Source organism: Cryptomeria japonica, chromosome 6 (genome assembly GCF_030272615.1).
Source record: "Cryptomeria japonica chromosome 6, Sugi_1.0, whole genome shotgun sequence".
NCBI lineage: Eukaryota > Viridiplantae > Streptophyta > Pinopsida > Cupressales > Cupressaceae > Cryptomeria > Cryptomeria japonica.
The window spans coordinates 265,486,461-265,504,501 of record NC_081410.1 but is presented as its reverse complement, the minus strand read 5'-3'; positions in this window follow the sequence as shown (position 1 = coordinate 265,504,501).

The following is an 18,041-nucleotide window of genomic DNA, read 5'->3' as shown; positions in this document are numbered from 1 at the left end:
GAAACCTAGGACAAGATCATTCACCTTAGTCATTGATGGGAATGGGTATGGGATAGACTAACCTAGTCTATGCTCCTTGATCCTATCCTTGGATCACTAGGTGTTCCAACCACACCATAGGGTCTCTAGGACTTCCCCTTTCCTTGGAATCCCTTGACCTTGCCCAATCCAGCCACCAACAACCTGTGATACTTCTCCTAAGGTCACACCTACTCACAAGCACCAAAAACCCTCACATAGGCTAATAAGGGTTTAGCTCCTCCTACATCTTCTTAGGTCCTAGAAAGGTTAGGATAGGTCTTTGACATGGTTTTCCATCCATTCATGTGCCCCCAAGAGGTTTTAACCTTCTACTTTGTTACCGATCTCACTATTTTGCTTCTTTCCTACAAAATAGGGCTACAAGGAATGTGCCCAATTAGGCCTCCATTCCGGACTTTTAGGGCTCCCTCTTGCAAACGATGCACAAAATTGTGAAACTTCCCAAAGGGAATGCTAATAATTTAGCAAGGGCTCAAATATTTTCCCTGGTTTTGGGCCTCCAAGTGTCCGTACACTGCCCTAGGTGAATTTTGGGGTTTTTGAGGGTTTTTATGAGGGTTTTAAGGCCTGCCAGGGTCACAGTGATGGTTTGCTATCTTTGCCACCTTATCTAGATTGATGGAAGCTCCTCCTTCTCACCTATGGTTCTCCACACACCCCTCTACAACTCCTCCAAAGGGCGCCTCCTTTCTTGTCCTACCTTGCTCTCATGGACCTCTGCAACTTCAACCCTTCCTAGCCGGGCATAGTCCAGTCTCGCCTAGGAGTGGGTCTTTGAAAGGCTTTGCTGCATCTTTAGGGGCCTTTCTTGCTCTAGGATACTATAAAAGGTCTTCACTCCTATTCCCCATGGTTTCATGGTGTTTCCACAATGGGGATAGGAGTTGTCAATCCATTACATAAAACAGTCCAAAACTGGACAGTGAAAGAGTAACTTCACAAAATAATTACAAAACACACAAAAAACTACATAAGAACCTAACCTAAGTTCTCAAAATGATGGTAAAAACACAATACAAGACTCTCAACACCGTTCAATTTGCAAAAAAATCCATTATCAACCTGTTAATGCTCCATTTGTGCCAACTGGCAACAAAAACACAGTCATAGTCAAGGTCTTTTCTCTTGGCCATACAATCTGACATCCAACCCCTCATTTTAGGGTTTGAAATAGTTTATAGTGTCTCTACCTTAGTTGGTGTGCCATGGTTAGGGTTCCTAATGCCAAACTAAGGTTATGACCTATTTGGTGGGAAAGTTGCATGACAACTTTGAAAAGTTGTCATGCAACTTTTTACAACTTTTGAGCAACTTCTACAATGTTGCTTTTCCTGACTTTTGGGCCTACCTTGGGCTATCCTATGGACACAACCATTCCACAAGGACCCCAAACACATCAAAGGCACACATACCCTCTACTCCACAGGAAAAATCAACCTAGACTTATGGACCTAGGACCTAAACTAGGACCTAAACAAGACCAATGAGCTCTTGGCTCTTATTACATTTACATGGCTTCTTAAAGAAGCAAAATTCCAACAAAAGTCATAGGGAGGAATACCTTAGAAGGGTTCTCCTGCACCATACTCCCCCTCTGCACAAAATTAAGGAAATAGGGGAGAGATGAGAGCCGGGTCAATACCAAGTTTCTTGAACCTGCTCTCTTCAACCCAAGTGGCTTCAGACTCAGGTTGACCTACCCACTTCACCAACTGTTCCATGTAGACCTGGTGTCTAGTAGACTTCTTCACCCTTGACTCCAAGATCTCCTCTGCTATGGGTTGCTTCACTTGAGGTAAGGCATTCACATCCAAGTCCTGCAACACCTTGGCTTGATTCTTAGTTTGCCCTACTATTTCACCTTTGTATAGTATCAAATCAGCAACATTGAAGACTGGTGATATAGCCAAATCTGAAGGAAGATCCACCTTGTAGGCATTCTCACCATATTTGTACACAATTTTACAAGGTCCTACCCTCTTCATTTGTAGCTTAGTAGGCTTGCCGCTTTGCATTCTAGATTTGCTTAAATGGACCATCACATAGTCACCTACTTTGAACTGAACCTCTCTCCTTCTTTCATCCACTTTTGCTTTCAGTTTTTGAGTAGACTCTAGGATGGCTTTCTTGACTTGTTCTTGGACTTCCTTGATGGTTTGAGTGAAGTCCTCTGCTTGCCCACTCTTCATCTCCATGGAACCAAGTTCTCTTAGTTCACACACCCCTCTTGGATGTCTGCCATAGACAACCTCAAAAGGACTCCTTCCAGTGGTCCTATTTACACTGTCATTGTAGGCATACTCAGCTTGTGGAATAACTAGATCCCATGTCTGCCCATACTCCTTGGTTAGACACCTCAACAAGTTGCCTAACACCATGTTAATGACTTTAGTTTGACCATCAGTTTGTGGATGGTAAGCTAAGCTGAATGACAAATTGGTCCCTAGTCTCCTCCATATGGTTTGCCAAAAATGGCCCATGAACTTGCTATCCCTATCTGAAACAATACTTAATGGGAGTTCATGAATCCTTACAATCTCCTTAAAGAAGAGATGTACAATATAACTAGCATCATGAGTATTTCTACATGGAATGAAATGGATCATCTTAGAAAATCTATCTACCACCACATAAATGCTATCCATACTTGACTTTGTCTTGGGGAGTCCTACCACAAAGTCCATGCTCACACACTCCCAAGGCCTATTTGGGACCGGTAGTAGTTGATGGAGGCCTGCATTACTTGATCCTCCTTTTGCCCTTTGGCACACACCACATTGCTCCACATACCTTTTCACATCCCTTGGCAACCTAGGCCAATAGTAGTACCTCTGTACTATGTCCAAGGTTTTATTGACTCCAAAGTGTCCACTTAGACTACCATTGTGTTTCTCTTGTATGAGATTTTCCCTCATGAATCCTCTAGGTACACATAACTAATTGCCTTTGAACAAGAGACCATTTTGAAGGGTGTAGTCTGCATACTCACCATGGAAATTATTCTCAAACTCCTTGTAGACCTTGTAGGCTGATGAGAAGTCCTCATCTTCTTCATAGAGATCCTTGAAACCTTCTATCCCTATGCTCTGCAATTGTAGTTCTTGGACAGTCAACAACTTCTGGCTTAAAGCATCTGCCACCTTGTTAAGCTGCCCCTTTTTTATGCTTGATGGTAAAGGTAAAGGATTGGATGTACTCCATACACTTCAAATGTCTATTGCTAAGCTTCTCTTGAGTGTTGATGTAACTCAAAGCCTGGTTATCTGTGAACACCACAAATTCCTTTGGGAGTAGGTAATGCCTCCACTTCTTGAGAGACTGAACTAGTGCATACAACTCTAGATCATATGCTAAATACCTCTTCTTTGCCTCATTAAGCTTCTCACTGAAAAATGCCACAGGCCTTCCCTCTTGGCTCAATACACCCCCTACTGCAATGCCACTTGCATCACACTCCAATGTGAATAGTTTGTCAAAAGTAGGTAAGAGTAGGATGGGTTTTGTGGCTACTTCTTGCTTCAATAATTGGAATGCTTTATCAGCTTGATCAGTCCATTTGAACTTAGTTTTAAGGCCTCCTTTTATGGTGTCAAGTACTGGTGCACATATGCCACTAAAGTTCCTCACAAACTTTCTATAGAATTTGGCTAAACCATGGAAACTCCTAACTTCAGTCCCTATTTTAGGGGCAGGCCAATTCAAGATTGCCTCCACTTTGCTTGAATCCATCTTCAAGGTTCCCTTAGACACCACAAACCCCAAGTGGACTAACTCTTGCTTCAAAAAGTCACACTTCTCTAAGTTTATTGCCAACTTCTCTTCATGCAACCTCTCTAGGACTAACCTCAAATGTTCAAGGTGCTCCTCTTTGGTTCTGCTATAGATGAGTATGTCATCTAAGTATACTACCACAAATCTTCCTATGAAGTCCTTCAACACCTCATTCATCAACCTCATGAAGGTGCTTGGGGCATTGGTAAGTCCAAATGGAATCACAAGCCATTCATACAACCCTTCTGTGGTCTTAAAAGCAGTCTTCCACTCATCACCCTCCTTAATTCTAATCTGATGATGACCATTTTTAAGGTCCAACTTAGTAAAATACATGGCACCTCCTAAACAGCCCATCAAATCCTCTATTCTAAGAATAGGAAATCTGTACCTTATGGTGATTCTATTGATTGCCCTTGAATTAGTACAAAGTCTCCACTTGCCTCCCTTCTTTGTTACTACTACTACTGGGACTGCACATGGGCTGATGTCTTCTTGATCAGTCCTTGATCCAACAACTCCTTATTTTGGTCAGGTGTGAGCTTATATGCTGCTTTATTAGGTAGGGATGCACTGGGTACAGAGTCTATCTGATGGATTATAGACCTTCTTGGTGGAAGTGTTGCAGGTGCTCCATCACTCACTATGTCTTCATACTCTTGCAACATTTGTTTTACCTCCTTAGGTACCTCTGTCTACAACTTATCTTCCTCGTCCTTTGGCTTCACAAAGATGGCACATCCCACTGTCTCCTCTTCATGTAGCAGGTGTAAGAACTCTTTACCAGTATTAAGTAAGACACTAGGTGTTCTTGAGGTTCCCTCATCACTCTCTGTTAGAGATTAAATCTTAAAGGTTTTGCTATCCTTCTTGAAGGAAATGGAGTTCTCTTCTCCATCATAGATCATCTTCCTATCAAATTGCCAGGGTCTACCTAGCAGCAGATGACAAGCATCCATGGGTAACACATCACAAAGGATCTTATCCTTGTATCCTCCAATAGAGAACTCTACCCAAGTCTGTTCATTGACAAGCACACTCTGTCCTTGATTCAACCAAGTCACCCTATAAGGGCTAGTGTGGGGTATCTTTGTAAGTTTCAACTTCTTGGCTGCCTCATCTGATATGATGTTATCAGTTGACCTTGGATACCAATTGTTGGCAACAAAAATGAAGGAAAATTGAGAGGGGGGGTGAATCAGTTTTCCCTGGATTAACAAACTCAACCACATTTATAAATCTGATAAATTGAAACAACAACAAAACTAAGCAAATAGATAGCACAACACACAACACCAAGATTTTGATGTGGAAAACTTGGTTAAGGGAAAATACACCATGGGAACTTACCCACAATAAGATGATACTTTGCAGTAGTATGTGAAAATATTACAATGGGGAATGCACCTACATTCAGGCTCACTGCCTAAAGATCACTGCTCAAAAGATAATAACTTGGAAGGCTACAACCCTCAGGGAAGGCTCACTACCTTACAAGGAAGTCTCACTGACTTACAAAATATTCAGACAACAATCCAGAATGAAATGATCTACAATAATAGCATCTGCTAATGCCTAATGATAGTTTCAATTAAGCACATATGTCTTCTTTGCATCCCTCCAAAACTCTGCTCAACCTCAATGTCAAAAGATGTATTCGCATGATCGCAACTTTTCCACTCTCAGATAATGTGGACATCACATCATTACATAAATTACATGAATATAACATCTATTCATTTATACAATTCATCAACCTTGACAACAAGGTTGGCTAAACCCTCAACACCTAATTACAAAATTACATCACACGATACAAAGACCACCCACCAGACCAATATGATAATATATATGACATAACATGGACCTAAATCAAATCTCCAAATATGCAACACCACTAGAAATCACGTAAAGATCAACCACAACATGCTACACCACCAGGAATACCACATAACATGAAGAACATCACCAGTTTAGTAAAATCACCAAAAACTCGTACAACGATCAATACAGATCATCAAAATATATAAGACATAGTTAGGAAACATCAGCAAGCACGTTAGAATCATCAGTAACAATTATACCAACACCACTTATCAAATCTTCATCGATCAACATCTGAACTTCAAGAGCACTCAAACAACAACAACTGTCACGAAGAAAGATAACCTGTGGAGCACCAAATCATAAACCATCTGCAATGAAGGTACACATGAACATCCCAAAAAATTAGTTCAAGATCTGATCACACCGGTATATACTAGAGGACATATCGAACTCTGCAAATCATGGAACAACAAAACCAAATTGCAAACCAGATCATATGATATGATCAATAAAGCTTTTTGGATCACTAGAACCAATACAAAAGGATGTAATGACACTATAAATACTCCATATACAACCATGATCCAAATAAACCAATCTGAAATCACCAGAGCAATAAATCACAAGAATATGTTGACATCAATGACAACAACATATCCTAGCAACAACAATGACCAACATATCTTTCTACTCCTTTCTTTCAGATGTTTCTCCTTGAGGAATATCATAACCAACTGTCTAGACAAATTTATCATCCTTTTCTATAGCCTCGGTGATCTTCAGAGGAAGGGGTGTCTCATCTATAATAGCATCATTAGCTACAAGAGTCTGATGTTGCAAAGGGGCATTATCATCATGGTGAGACAAGATTCCAAGCTTTTCTGCCATATCCTGTAAGGCTTCAATTGTTTCCTTCTATAGCCTCTCAAATAATTCCTTGTCTCTGTACATTAGAATGTCTTCCCTTCTTTTTGATCTAAACCCATTTTAGTAGACTTGATTTAATGTAGCTTTATCTGCTTCAGACATATTTGCTTCTATAGTCTATAGGGCATGTTGTTTGATCTCCACATCATTTATTTTTTCATGTCTCATATTTGACAATACACTTCATAGATTATCAAGAATATCATTTTTGAAATTTTTAATATATGCTTCTAAATCAGTGAAATATTTTACAAATGCTTCAACAATTGTTGCTTTGTTTGTCTCATCATCTTTGTCATACATTTCAACAACCTCCTTCAACTTATCATCTATCACCATGTAGTTGAACAGAGTGTCCAACTTCAGAGGCTTCTTCTTCTTAACCTTCTTCTCCTTTTCTAATGTCTTCCTTTTTTGAAGTACACATTTTTCCTTTTTAGCCTTAGTATCTTCTTCATCTTAGGATTTCAGTAGATATACTCGCTTGCCCTTTTGGGTCACTGATTCTTTCTTTTCTTCAAACCCATAATCCATTTCTAATTCTTCTTCTTCATATTTCTCTTCTTCTTCCTTAGAAGGCATTTCCTTTGTGGTCTTTTGTTTTACTCTCCTTGGAGTAGAGGAAGGGGCTGCTCCTTTCTTCCTTTTTCCAAACTTATCCTTAGGTGTTGGAAGAATCTTTTCCTCTACCAAATCTATCTTCTTCCTTTTATTCTTAGGAGTAGATGGAATGGTTCCAGAGTCCATGCAAGTGCATCCAAACAGGAGGAAATTATGGTTCCCCTAGAGCTTGTTGCAAGACCTGCCTTGTGTCTCTTTTGATCAAAGTCTTCTTGATAAAGGCTAGCTACTCTAGTCATTTCATCTACCTTTGTATGTATTCTCTTCTCAATGATAGGCTTCATATGTTCCTCATACACTACTTTGGATTTCTCTTCATATGTCCCATGCCTTTCTTAAGTTTCATCTTTAGGGGTTTTTAAGAGTATTTCAGCTAGACCAATCACTTCTTCCTCTAATACTTTATAACCAAGAGCTAGTATCCATTTTGTTAGAGTAATCTTTTATTAGCTAATAATTATTTATTTAATTATTAGTCTATTATACTCTATGCTTAAGCTAAACTTAGGAATCTTATAATTCTTTAGGGTTTTCTCCTTTAGGGTTTTGAGTATCCTCTTATAAGGATTCTCTCTTTGTATTTTCATAACAATTGTAATTATTGAATTGCATTCTTGTTGCATAATCAATATAACTCATCTTTTTTGGATCTCTGAATTCTAGCCTCCATAGCTTTTTTGCTTCTCTCTTTCTGTGACAGGTTTGCATGCAGGTGATTTTTGGGAGCTGTAGAGTTGATTTTTCTTCAACTCCAATATGGTATCAGAGCTCTAGATCTGCATGCCCATGTTCTCTTCATGAGAGTATTTGGGCCTTGTTCTTCAGATCTGAGTATTCGGGAGTTTGTGTAGTTGTTTTTTTCTATTTCTGGGGGTAGATGATTTTTTGGTACATTTTGGTGCCAAAAGACCTCACAGTTGGATCCAGAAGGCCAATTCCATGAATTTTGATATATAATTTGTCTATTTTTAGTGACAGGGGCATCTAGGGCATGATTTTTATTGGCACATTTTTTGAGGCATGCAAATCTGTACGGCTGTACCTGCAAATGCGTCAGAAAAAAAAAAATAAATTTTTTTTACCCTTTTTATGCCCTACAAGAGGGTTTTTTTTTCTTTTGGTCGTAACTTGGTCATACGGAGGCACTTTTTCAAAAACCTTATATCATCAAAAATCTATTTTCGAGCTCGATCCAGATCTAGAGGTTTGAACTTTTTATTTTTATTTTTTGATCGTGTTTTTTGCTATCAAAGCCAAAAGTTCCTTTTTGCACTTCAGGAGACATAACTTGAGCATCCGAACTCCATTTTTTGAAAACTTTATATTGTTGGAAAACTTGTTCTATGTTCTTTCCATTCATATGAGTTTTCTTTCCAGATTCTACTCCAGGTATATTTTATTCATTTTTTTGTTTTTTAGCACTAGTGAATATCTTGGATGTTTCAGGTCTTGGGATCTCTTTCTTTAAGTAGGATGTCTCATCTTTGGCTTTCTGTTTCCAGTCTTTCATCTCTTCTTATCATTGTAGCACTTTATTTATGAAAACACACTGAGATAAAGTGCCACCATGCATTGTATACTTGGGATCTTGCACATCTTGTGCCTTATTGTACATGCACTACTTATAAAGTGCCATGGGGGGGTTGATGTTTGGCTTTTGTTTGCCATCTACCTTTGTCAAGTGAGTGTTCCTTCCATGACATTAGCCTCATGATGTGTGTCAAGTGAGTGTTCCTTCCATGACACTATGTACTTTCTCTACACCTTCGATGTTCCTTGTTCTTCGTCATGCAGTTCTTGTTGGCCGTTCTTTTCAATGTACCTGTCTCTCTCCCTTTTCAGCATTATGGGGATGCTTATCCTATTGTTTTAATTCTTCCTTGGTTTGATTGATCAGCTCTTCAGGCTTTTGTGTTTCATGCCATCTATATCTTCGAGTTTAGTTGTTTTGCTTTGTTTTCCATCTGATTCGAGTAGTGTCATTTGAGGGAACTCATGCAGATTATAGTCTTCTCTACCTGGTCATGTTCTATTTTAGTGGAGGTTCTTCAGATCAACAGTTACTCTTTGACAGTGTTTGTAGCTATTTCATGCTTCAGTGGTGTTCTTCTTCTTTTTTGTTCCTATCTTCTGGAACACTCTTTCTTGGAGGCTTCTTAGTCCTTCAATCGAGCTTTCATCTTTTTTTGGAGAGGATTTTTGTTCCCACGGGGTTTTCTCCTTTTTCTCCACTTTATAGAGATTTTTATTGTACTTGGGTACCTCATTAGGCCTAGTTTTCAGGACCCATTGTTGCTTTCTTGCATTTTTTACATGCTTTTTTAGTCCTTACTTTTTTTTAGCTACTCCCTAAGTTCATCTTAAGGGGGGGTGTTAGAGTAATATTTTGTTAGCTAATAATTATTTATATAATTATTAGTCTATTATACTCTATGCTTAAGCTAAACTTAGGAATCTTATAATTCTTTAGGGTTTCGAGTATCCTTATATAAGGATTCTCTCTTTGTATTTTCATAACAACTATAATTATTGAATTGCATTCTTGTTGCATAATCAATATGACTCATCTTTTCTGGATCTCTGAATTCTAGCCTCCATTGTTTTTTTGTTTCTCCTTATGTGATAGGTTTGCATGCAGGTGATCTTTGGGAGCTATAGAGTTGATTTTTTCTCAACTCTAATACATTTAGTTCTAGGCTCTACCACCTCCATAATACATTCATCTAAGTTATTAGAAAAGTAATACCATCATGATATTTGCCAACAAGACTTTTGGGGATTATTTCTCTCTTCTACATCTATTGTTGACAAACAAAAAAGAAAGCATTAAAAGCTTCATCTTCCACTATCAAATCTTTGAACTTATTCATATACTCATGTAGTTGATGTGCCATGGGTTTGTTAGGAATCCAACCTTAATTGTTGTAACTGAGAAGTTCACCCAAAAACTAGAATAATATGCACAAAGTTAATGTGCCATACCAAAAATCGTGTTTCTTCTCTTTTGACTGCTTCAAATTCTCCAAAAACTATTGCCTCAACAATTCAAATAGATCATAATTTGCATTCTTTGTCACCATTTCATAGGCTACATTGATAGTCATTGCTGATATAAAGTTCTCTCTATTAGTGAAGTAAATTTTATTTCCAATCAATAATGATGCATACTTCACTACAGGGTAAGTAATTTTGTACTGATTGACATATCTCTTCCATCTGGGGTAGAACCAATTAAGTTGGCCACAACAGTTTTCTTTACTAACCTCATTACTAGAATTGATCCAGTAGACCATAATCCAATAATCCGCTCAATCACTTCCTTTGTTATCCTGCAAGGTTGATCTAACCACACATACTCATCATGAAATCTGTTAATTACCATGTGCACCCATTTCTCGTCATAACAGAAAAAGGGAAATTAGTTCCAAACATACAACTTCTTTTCTATTAGGGCATTGTATTCATGCTTCAATTCATGGTTTTTCATCAGTTAATTCTTTATCCCATATATCAGTGAGGTTTCCATGATTGTATTCTTCCATTTTGACATGTATGAATGTTGTAACATCTTTAGTTGGCAAAAATCCATATGGAATGGTCTACCCATCAGGTCATCCTTGATTGACTTGTTAGGGTATTTTTTAAACTTAGGATGAGGCTTAGCATTGATATCAACAACATTTGATGTCGCCATTGAAAATAAACTTAGTTGTAGAGGCTAGGGTTTAGAATGCTAGGGCACAAAAATACCTCTTTGCACTTCACCAAAAACTTTCGCACTTGTTCTCTTTGCGCTCTTTATCTCCTTGGTATTCAAATGAATAAAATGACTTAGAAAAATCCCTTTTAAGAGTTCATCCAACTTGCCATTACATACAATAATTTTTTTACAAAAAGCTACTAATATCTCTGTCCAACATAGTCAGCAAACAATGTACCACAAATTGCCGCATTTTAATGTTTCATACCACAATCTTTGACAAAAAGGCAAATTCCATCATTCTACATTTTATATCTTCATATTGTGATAACAACATCACATTCTTTTGCAAGAGATAATGACCTTTATTTTAACTCCCCCTATGCCGAAGCTCTTTGACTTAATTTTTGGAGGAAATTTCTACATCGGGGATGGGTGTAGCTACATATTCCTTTTGGCATACCAAACTCTTGGGGCTTCAATCCATACAATGATTTCTTCAATTTGCAAACCATATCTTTCTAATCTTTCAACTAAAATCCATTTGGTTGCAAAATATAGACCTCTTCTTCTAGCTCACCATTAAGAAAGGCTGACTTGACATCCATCTGATACCCTTTGAAATATTTGTAAGTAGCATAAGCAAGAAATAATCTAACAACTTCAATTCTAGCTACTAGAGTAAAAGTCTCCTCAAAATCAATACCTTCCATCTGAGAATAACCCTTACAAACAAGTCTTGCTTTATTACTAACAACTTCACCTTGCTCATACAATTTATTCCAAAACACCCATTTAGTTCCGATTACATTTTTATCCTTAGGTCTAGGAACAAGAATCTATATATTATTCTTTTCAATCTGATTCAACTCTTCTTCCATTGCTTTAACCCAATTTTCATCTTTACAAGCTTCATCAACATCTTTAGGTTCAATCTTAGAAATAAAGAAATACTCTTCTACAATTATTCTCCTAGTCATCACACCTCTATTCTCATCACCTATGATCTGATTCTTTGAATGATTTAACCTTACATACCTGGGAGTCTTAGGATTTTAATGATATTCAAACTCTTGACCTCTTTCTTCTGCACTAGCATTTTCTTCTCCTTCATTCTTAGGCTTTTTTAGAACAATCTGAACTTGATTCCGGGTTTGCACTTGCTTTCCTTTATCTACACTGACATCCTCATCATCTGAATCATATCCACTAGATTTGAGTTGTCTCTCATTTGTCTCTTATTTGTCTACTGTCTCTTGCCAAGATTGTATCCACTATGGCCTTTTATGGTTGCAACACTACCTTTTTTTACTATCATAAGCATATAACCACTTCTCAAAACCCTTGTACCATGTCCTTTTACATTTAGACTACTATTCTAACTTTTGACAATCAAAAGTATTATGAACAAACATGAATAAAATGTTTTTATCAAATGTGTAGTCTCCATGCCCTTGCTACTGGTTACTGCATTTATTTGGACTCCTTTATATTGTAAATTTGAATACTTTGATGCCACTATAAGGAGGTATTTTTCTTTGTATTTTATCTACCAATGCCTCATAGGTTTGTAATAGTCATTGACTAGTGAGAAGTCTTCAATGACTCTATTCACTAGGACTTGTATTGGAAATCTATGGTCACTTCTCTAACTTATATGACTGAAAATTCTTCATGAGGGCCATTCTTCAAGGTCTGAGACTGTTCCTTGGAGTTCACTATTATATTGTATTGGCTATCCTTCTTACTAATTTTTCTGATTTTCTCTGTGTATTTTCATAATCTATTCTCAATAAACAGAGGCAATGATTGTGACAACTCATTTCTGACTATGGATTGATCTTGTCTTAAAAGAAAATTTTCTACACATTACTTATTATTGTGTCCTTGAAGTCTACAAGCACATGGGCTATTATTGACCGCTCAGTGTCATAATTTTTTGTCAACTGCTGTAGCTCATTTCTCTTCATACATGTTCTCGCTATCATTACTTTCACCATTAATGATTATGTTGAAAAACCCTTGTTCTCTACAAGCTTCCATTACAAAAGGCTTGTCTATATTCTAATCATTACCCTAGATGATATTTGATTTCTGGTCATTGTTTCAAACCTAACCTAGAAGCCATTGGTTTTATCTTTGACTACACTTTAATCTTAGAGGCCTCTTTGCTAGGGCTTGTTGTTATGATTTGGTTGTAATCACTTATCACAATTCCTTATACCTTGACATCAAAACCTTATTACTGTGATGATTGTAAGTTTTGGTCTTTAGGGATATCATTTCGACTAATCCATGATGACAAGACCTTCTTCTGTATGATTGAGACACCTTTAGTGATTCAAGAGCTGCATTAGGTGGTTTGGAATTTTTGAATCTTCCTTGACTTTGCTAATGCTATTCAATACTCATTTCACTATCCTTTGATTTGATTTGGGCAATAGTCTTCATTCTCAAGGCTGAACTATCTATATATTGACATTAATTTTGTTACTATTTCTATTGTTTGTTGTATTTTCTATACTCACGAGGTTGAAGATTTGTGTTTCACTATCATGCCTTCTAATGGACTGACCTACTAGTCCTTATTCATTATATTCTTACTTGTTTGGCTATGACAAGGGTCATTGTTCTACTCCTTGGTGACTGCCCTTGATTAAGCTACAAGCTTTGAAGATTGTCATCTATGCTCTATGATTATCATTGTTTCCCCTTTCGCTTTGGTCACCACAAAATTTCATGCCTTATTATGAAGACCTTTTTATTGAAACCCGTTACTCTTATATATTATTGCTCTATGATTGTATATTGAATATTGTGATATAAATAATGCATCTTTGGTCTTTTTCATTTTAACTTTTTAGACTTGACCATAGAGTGCTCCCAAACAAGGTATTAATGATGATAGGCAACATGGATATGCCATATGACTATTACAAAATTATCTCAGGTTTGTTCCTATACAATTCCTATTACAAGTTATTGCCTTTGACTATTAAAAGATTGCATTTCTCTTCTATGTTAAAAAAGCATCATGTCTCTATTTTGCTACTTGACTTGGATGCCTTTTAATAGTCACTGTTGTTAGAATAACATGTGTAACTACTCTTAGTGCACTTGTCTCTGTCTCATGAGAATTAAGACAAGATTGCCTTTGTCTTGATAACCCTACCTTAGATACTATTGTGACAATCATTTTTGGCCCTTTGACTGTGAATGTGCTTTGATGGAACATGTAATAGTATTTTGACAAATTTGGGTTTGTTCATGCACTATTATTACAACTTCTATAACTATATTTTATATTCTCAAACTGAAATCTTTGTATATAGGTGTTGTAGCCTTTATAAAATACATCATCACTATTTTTTGTGCATCCTTGATGCCTTGACTGTGTTTTCTTTGTATCTTGTCAATCTTTTGTGGTAATGATAGTTTTGAAGATTCATTATAGGAACTTCAAGGATCTAATATAGATGTCTCCCTTGAAGTAGTTGAATTTAAGGTGTATGATTTATCCTACATAAACTGCATTTATTAGCCTGTTCCATTCATTGCATCATCAAGCTTCTTAATGTTCTGAATTATGTTTTCAATATTCTACCAACTTGAGGATTTCATTGCTATTGTATGGATTTTTCTTGTTGTTAAATATTTCTCTATCGTTAACACAAGTTTCAACAAAAGGTCAACATTTGGTTCAACTCTATTTGAACCGCAATACATTAGATTGCCAATTATTATCAAGGTATGCAATTAAGATCACTAGAATGGTTTTTCATCTTGAGCTCATTGTAAGATCAATAGAATGATGTTGAATTTGAATGCAATTTTTTACTTTGATTTTTCCCTCCATTGCTACCATTATTTTTAAGTATTCTTTTAGCCCCATTTCAAAAGACAGTGTTTAGAGTCCAAAGATCTTCACAGTGATATGGATATTAGGATCCCTAGTTAAATGAAGGGGTACTCAAGGGAAAGTCTTTGAGGATAGTCTACCCCCAAGGATTGAAACATAGAGAAATGATGTAGTATTCTTTTAGAATCAACTACATTCATTTAAGACAGTGATAATGAAATATAAGTTTGCAGTCATAGAGAGGACCATCAAAATCATAAAACAGTCCCAAGAAATGCATTCAAAGAGTGAAATTTAGAGAGCGATCAATTTAAAGGCAAATAATCTAAAAAAGACAGTGTTTTATGTATCTTGGAGAAATTTGAATATTTGCAGCCTTAATGATAATCAAGAAAGACAAGTATTGTGAGTGCTCATGAAGCAAAAGAGGGTCCAAAAAAGAGAAGATTTGATAATAATAAAGTCAATGACAATTCTCAACTCACTATGTCTCAGTGTTTTGTCATAGTGATAGTACTCAAGAAAGAGGTAGGTCTGAGGCATCATGATCAATCATGACAATGGTGATAGTGATAATGAGAAATGTCATAGGAAAGAGAACAATGAAGATACACTATCACCAAATATAGATGATATGGGCCTTGTGAGTAATTATAATGAAAGGTTAAAATAACTGTCATAAGGACAACAGAGAATGTAGTCCAAAAGGGCAAATACAATAAGCTTGTAGCTAAAGGGAGTGATTAGATTAGAGCATTTAGCTTAGAAAAGTAGACAATGAATAGGGAGAAATAGTATAGCTTCAAAACACTCAAAGAAAAATAGTGAGAAGAAGTTGTCATAAACTTAGTCAAGAAGATAGATACCATGCAATGAGAAACGTCTTCTTATATTCAAAGTGGATTTACAAACCTTAACTCTTTTGCCAAATGAAGACCAAAGTTTGCAACAAAAATGTCCATGAGGATGGTAAATGACAGTCATTTAGCAGTTATAGTTATGAAAAGAGACTTAAAGGATACAAGGTCTTCTGAAGCTCAAGATCACCATAGAGATGGAAGAAAAAGATGCAATCATTAGCAAATAAAAATACCAAACCATGATAGCCTAAATAGTGTGAGGACAGTGAAAAGTTTGTCACTGAAAAGAAATGAACAATTCTCACCGAAAATAGAGATATTCTTTGACAAGAATGATGCTTGAATCAAGAGCAAGATATCAATCATGAGTTCATGAGAAGATCAACATCACAGAGGAAGGTTTCCATGGTATGACAATAATTGCCAAGGAGTTTAATGGTGGCACTAAGAGCTCCAATACAAACAACATTCTATGAAGGATATAGCCCTAAAGCACAACCATAAAGAATTTTACACTATCCCTGTATATAAATGAAGGAAATGGCTTAAAAGATAACCCCTAAAGGGGTAAGAGCATGTCAGTCACAACCTAAAGCAGAGGTCAACCAAAGAAACCAGTCTTCAGGACTATTATAAGTCTAGTAGAGAATACTGCTAGTAACATTGACATGATATTTTCATCAATCCCTAGTGAAAGAGACTTTTTCAGCATAAGTACAATGAGAGCAGGGTTTTGATGATAGTTTAAGCAACCTAAAAGACTGAAAATATAGAAGACATGACAGTCACAACCTATAGTGCCACAAGAATAGCATTTGGGAGATTAAAGATACAGTCCATAGTCAGACTTTTGACTTTGGCATTGAAGAATAAAGAAGGGCATTAAGTCAAAAGCTTTTAGAACTAACAAAGGAGAAAAAGGTCTATAGGATAAACACATAGACATGAGGAGGACAAGCCTAAACCTAGTCAAGCACATAAAAGTGAATATTAAATACAAAGGAGCAATAGACATACTCAAAGTTCATTCAAAGTGACAAAAGAAAGATCAAATTCAGTCTCACACAATCATATAATCCAATCACCATAGTACCCAATCATCATGGTAGTGCATGTAAAAATTTCCCTAATAATCTTTTTGTGGTAAAAAAACATATATCATAGTCAACAAGGCAGTTTTAGTCCATAGGAGTAGTCTATTCAAGGAGATTAGCAAATGTGCAAAGCCATATCATGAACCATAGTTACATGATGATTGCTTATAATATCATGAAAGATTGTCACAAAATTTTGTAGGCTGTCTCCATTGGCTGCCATTTGTCATTTCTGATTTGATGCATTTCGACTACTCACACTTTCCATCCCATTACAGTATCAATATTGTTCCTATTTCTCAGTTGTAGAAGACAAATAGAAAGTGCATTTATTGTATTCTATGTCATTATATATATGATATATATGTGTACACTTTTTATTTTTAAAGTTTTGATTATTTTCCATAAACCACTTACGACACAACATACCTAATGAATCCAATATGGCAAATTGTATTAGAGATGCTATTTAAGATTTTGAGCACTCATATTCAAGTGTTGCAGTTGTACAAGTTGTCAAACATACTAGGAAGATTATTTAAGCTTATACACTCTTCCATGTCCAAGTGTTGCAGATATAAAAATTATCATTAGTGTTGAGAAGAATATCAAAGTTTTATACCATCTAATGTTCAAGCGTTGAAGTTGTGACAAATTTCCAATAGTATCAAGGAGAATATTTAAGTTGCCACACCATTCTAATTCCAAGTGCCACAACTATGACAGATTGCCAATGGTATCAAGGAGGTTATTTAAGTTGTCACAACATTCTAACTCCAACATCCACGGTTGTGGTAGGTTGCCAATGGTATCAAGCAAGTTATTTAAGCCATCGGGCCCTTCCAAGTCCAAGTGTTGCAGTTGTGACAGGTTGACAATGGTGTGAGGGAGGTTACTTAAGCTATCATGTACCTCCAAATCCAAGTGTTGCAACTATTATAGTTAAGCCACATATATGTGTATGCGTGTATGAATATCATATGTATACATATATGTATCTAGACATATGTATGTAGATACTCACATATCATACATATATGTATACATATACATATATTTAATAAACATATGCATTTTTATATGGATGCATGACTTAAACAACCCTCTTGGTACCATTGGCAATCTTTCACAGCTATAGCTTTTGAATATGAAAGTGTCTAAAATCATAAATAAACAAACTGGTACCATTGGCCTATACTTGGGCCAAATCCTAAACACATGGATACAACACCACGCCATTTGGTGTTGTAACTGGTTTAGGGTTTATGTGCATGTGTGTGTGTGTGTGATTGAGGGAAAGCATATGTATACAGATGTATATGCATTTATGTATGTAGATA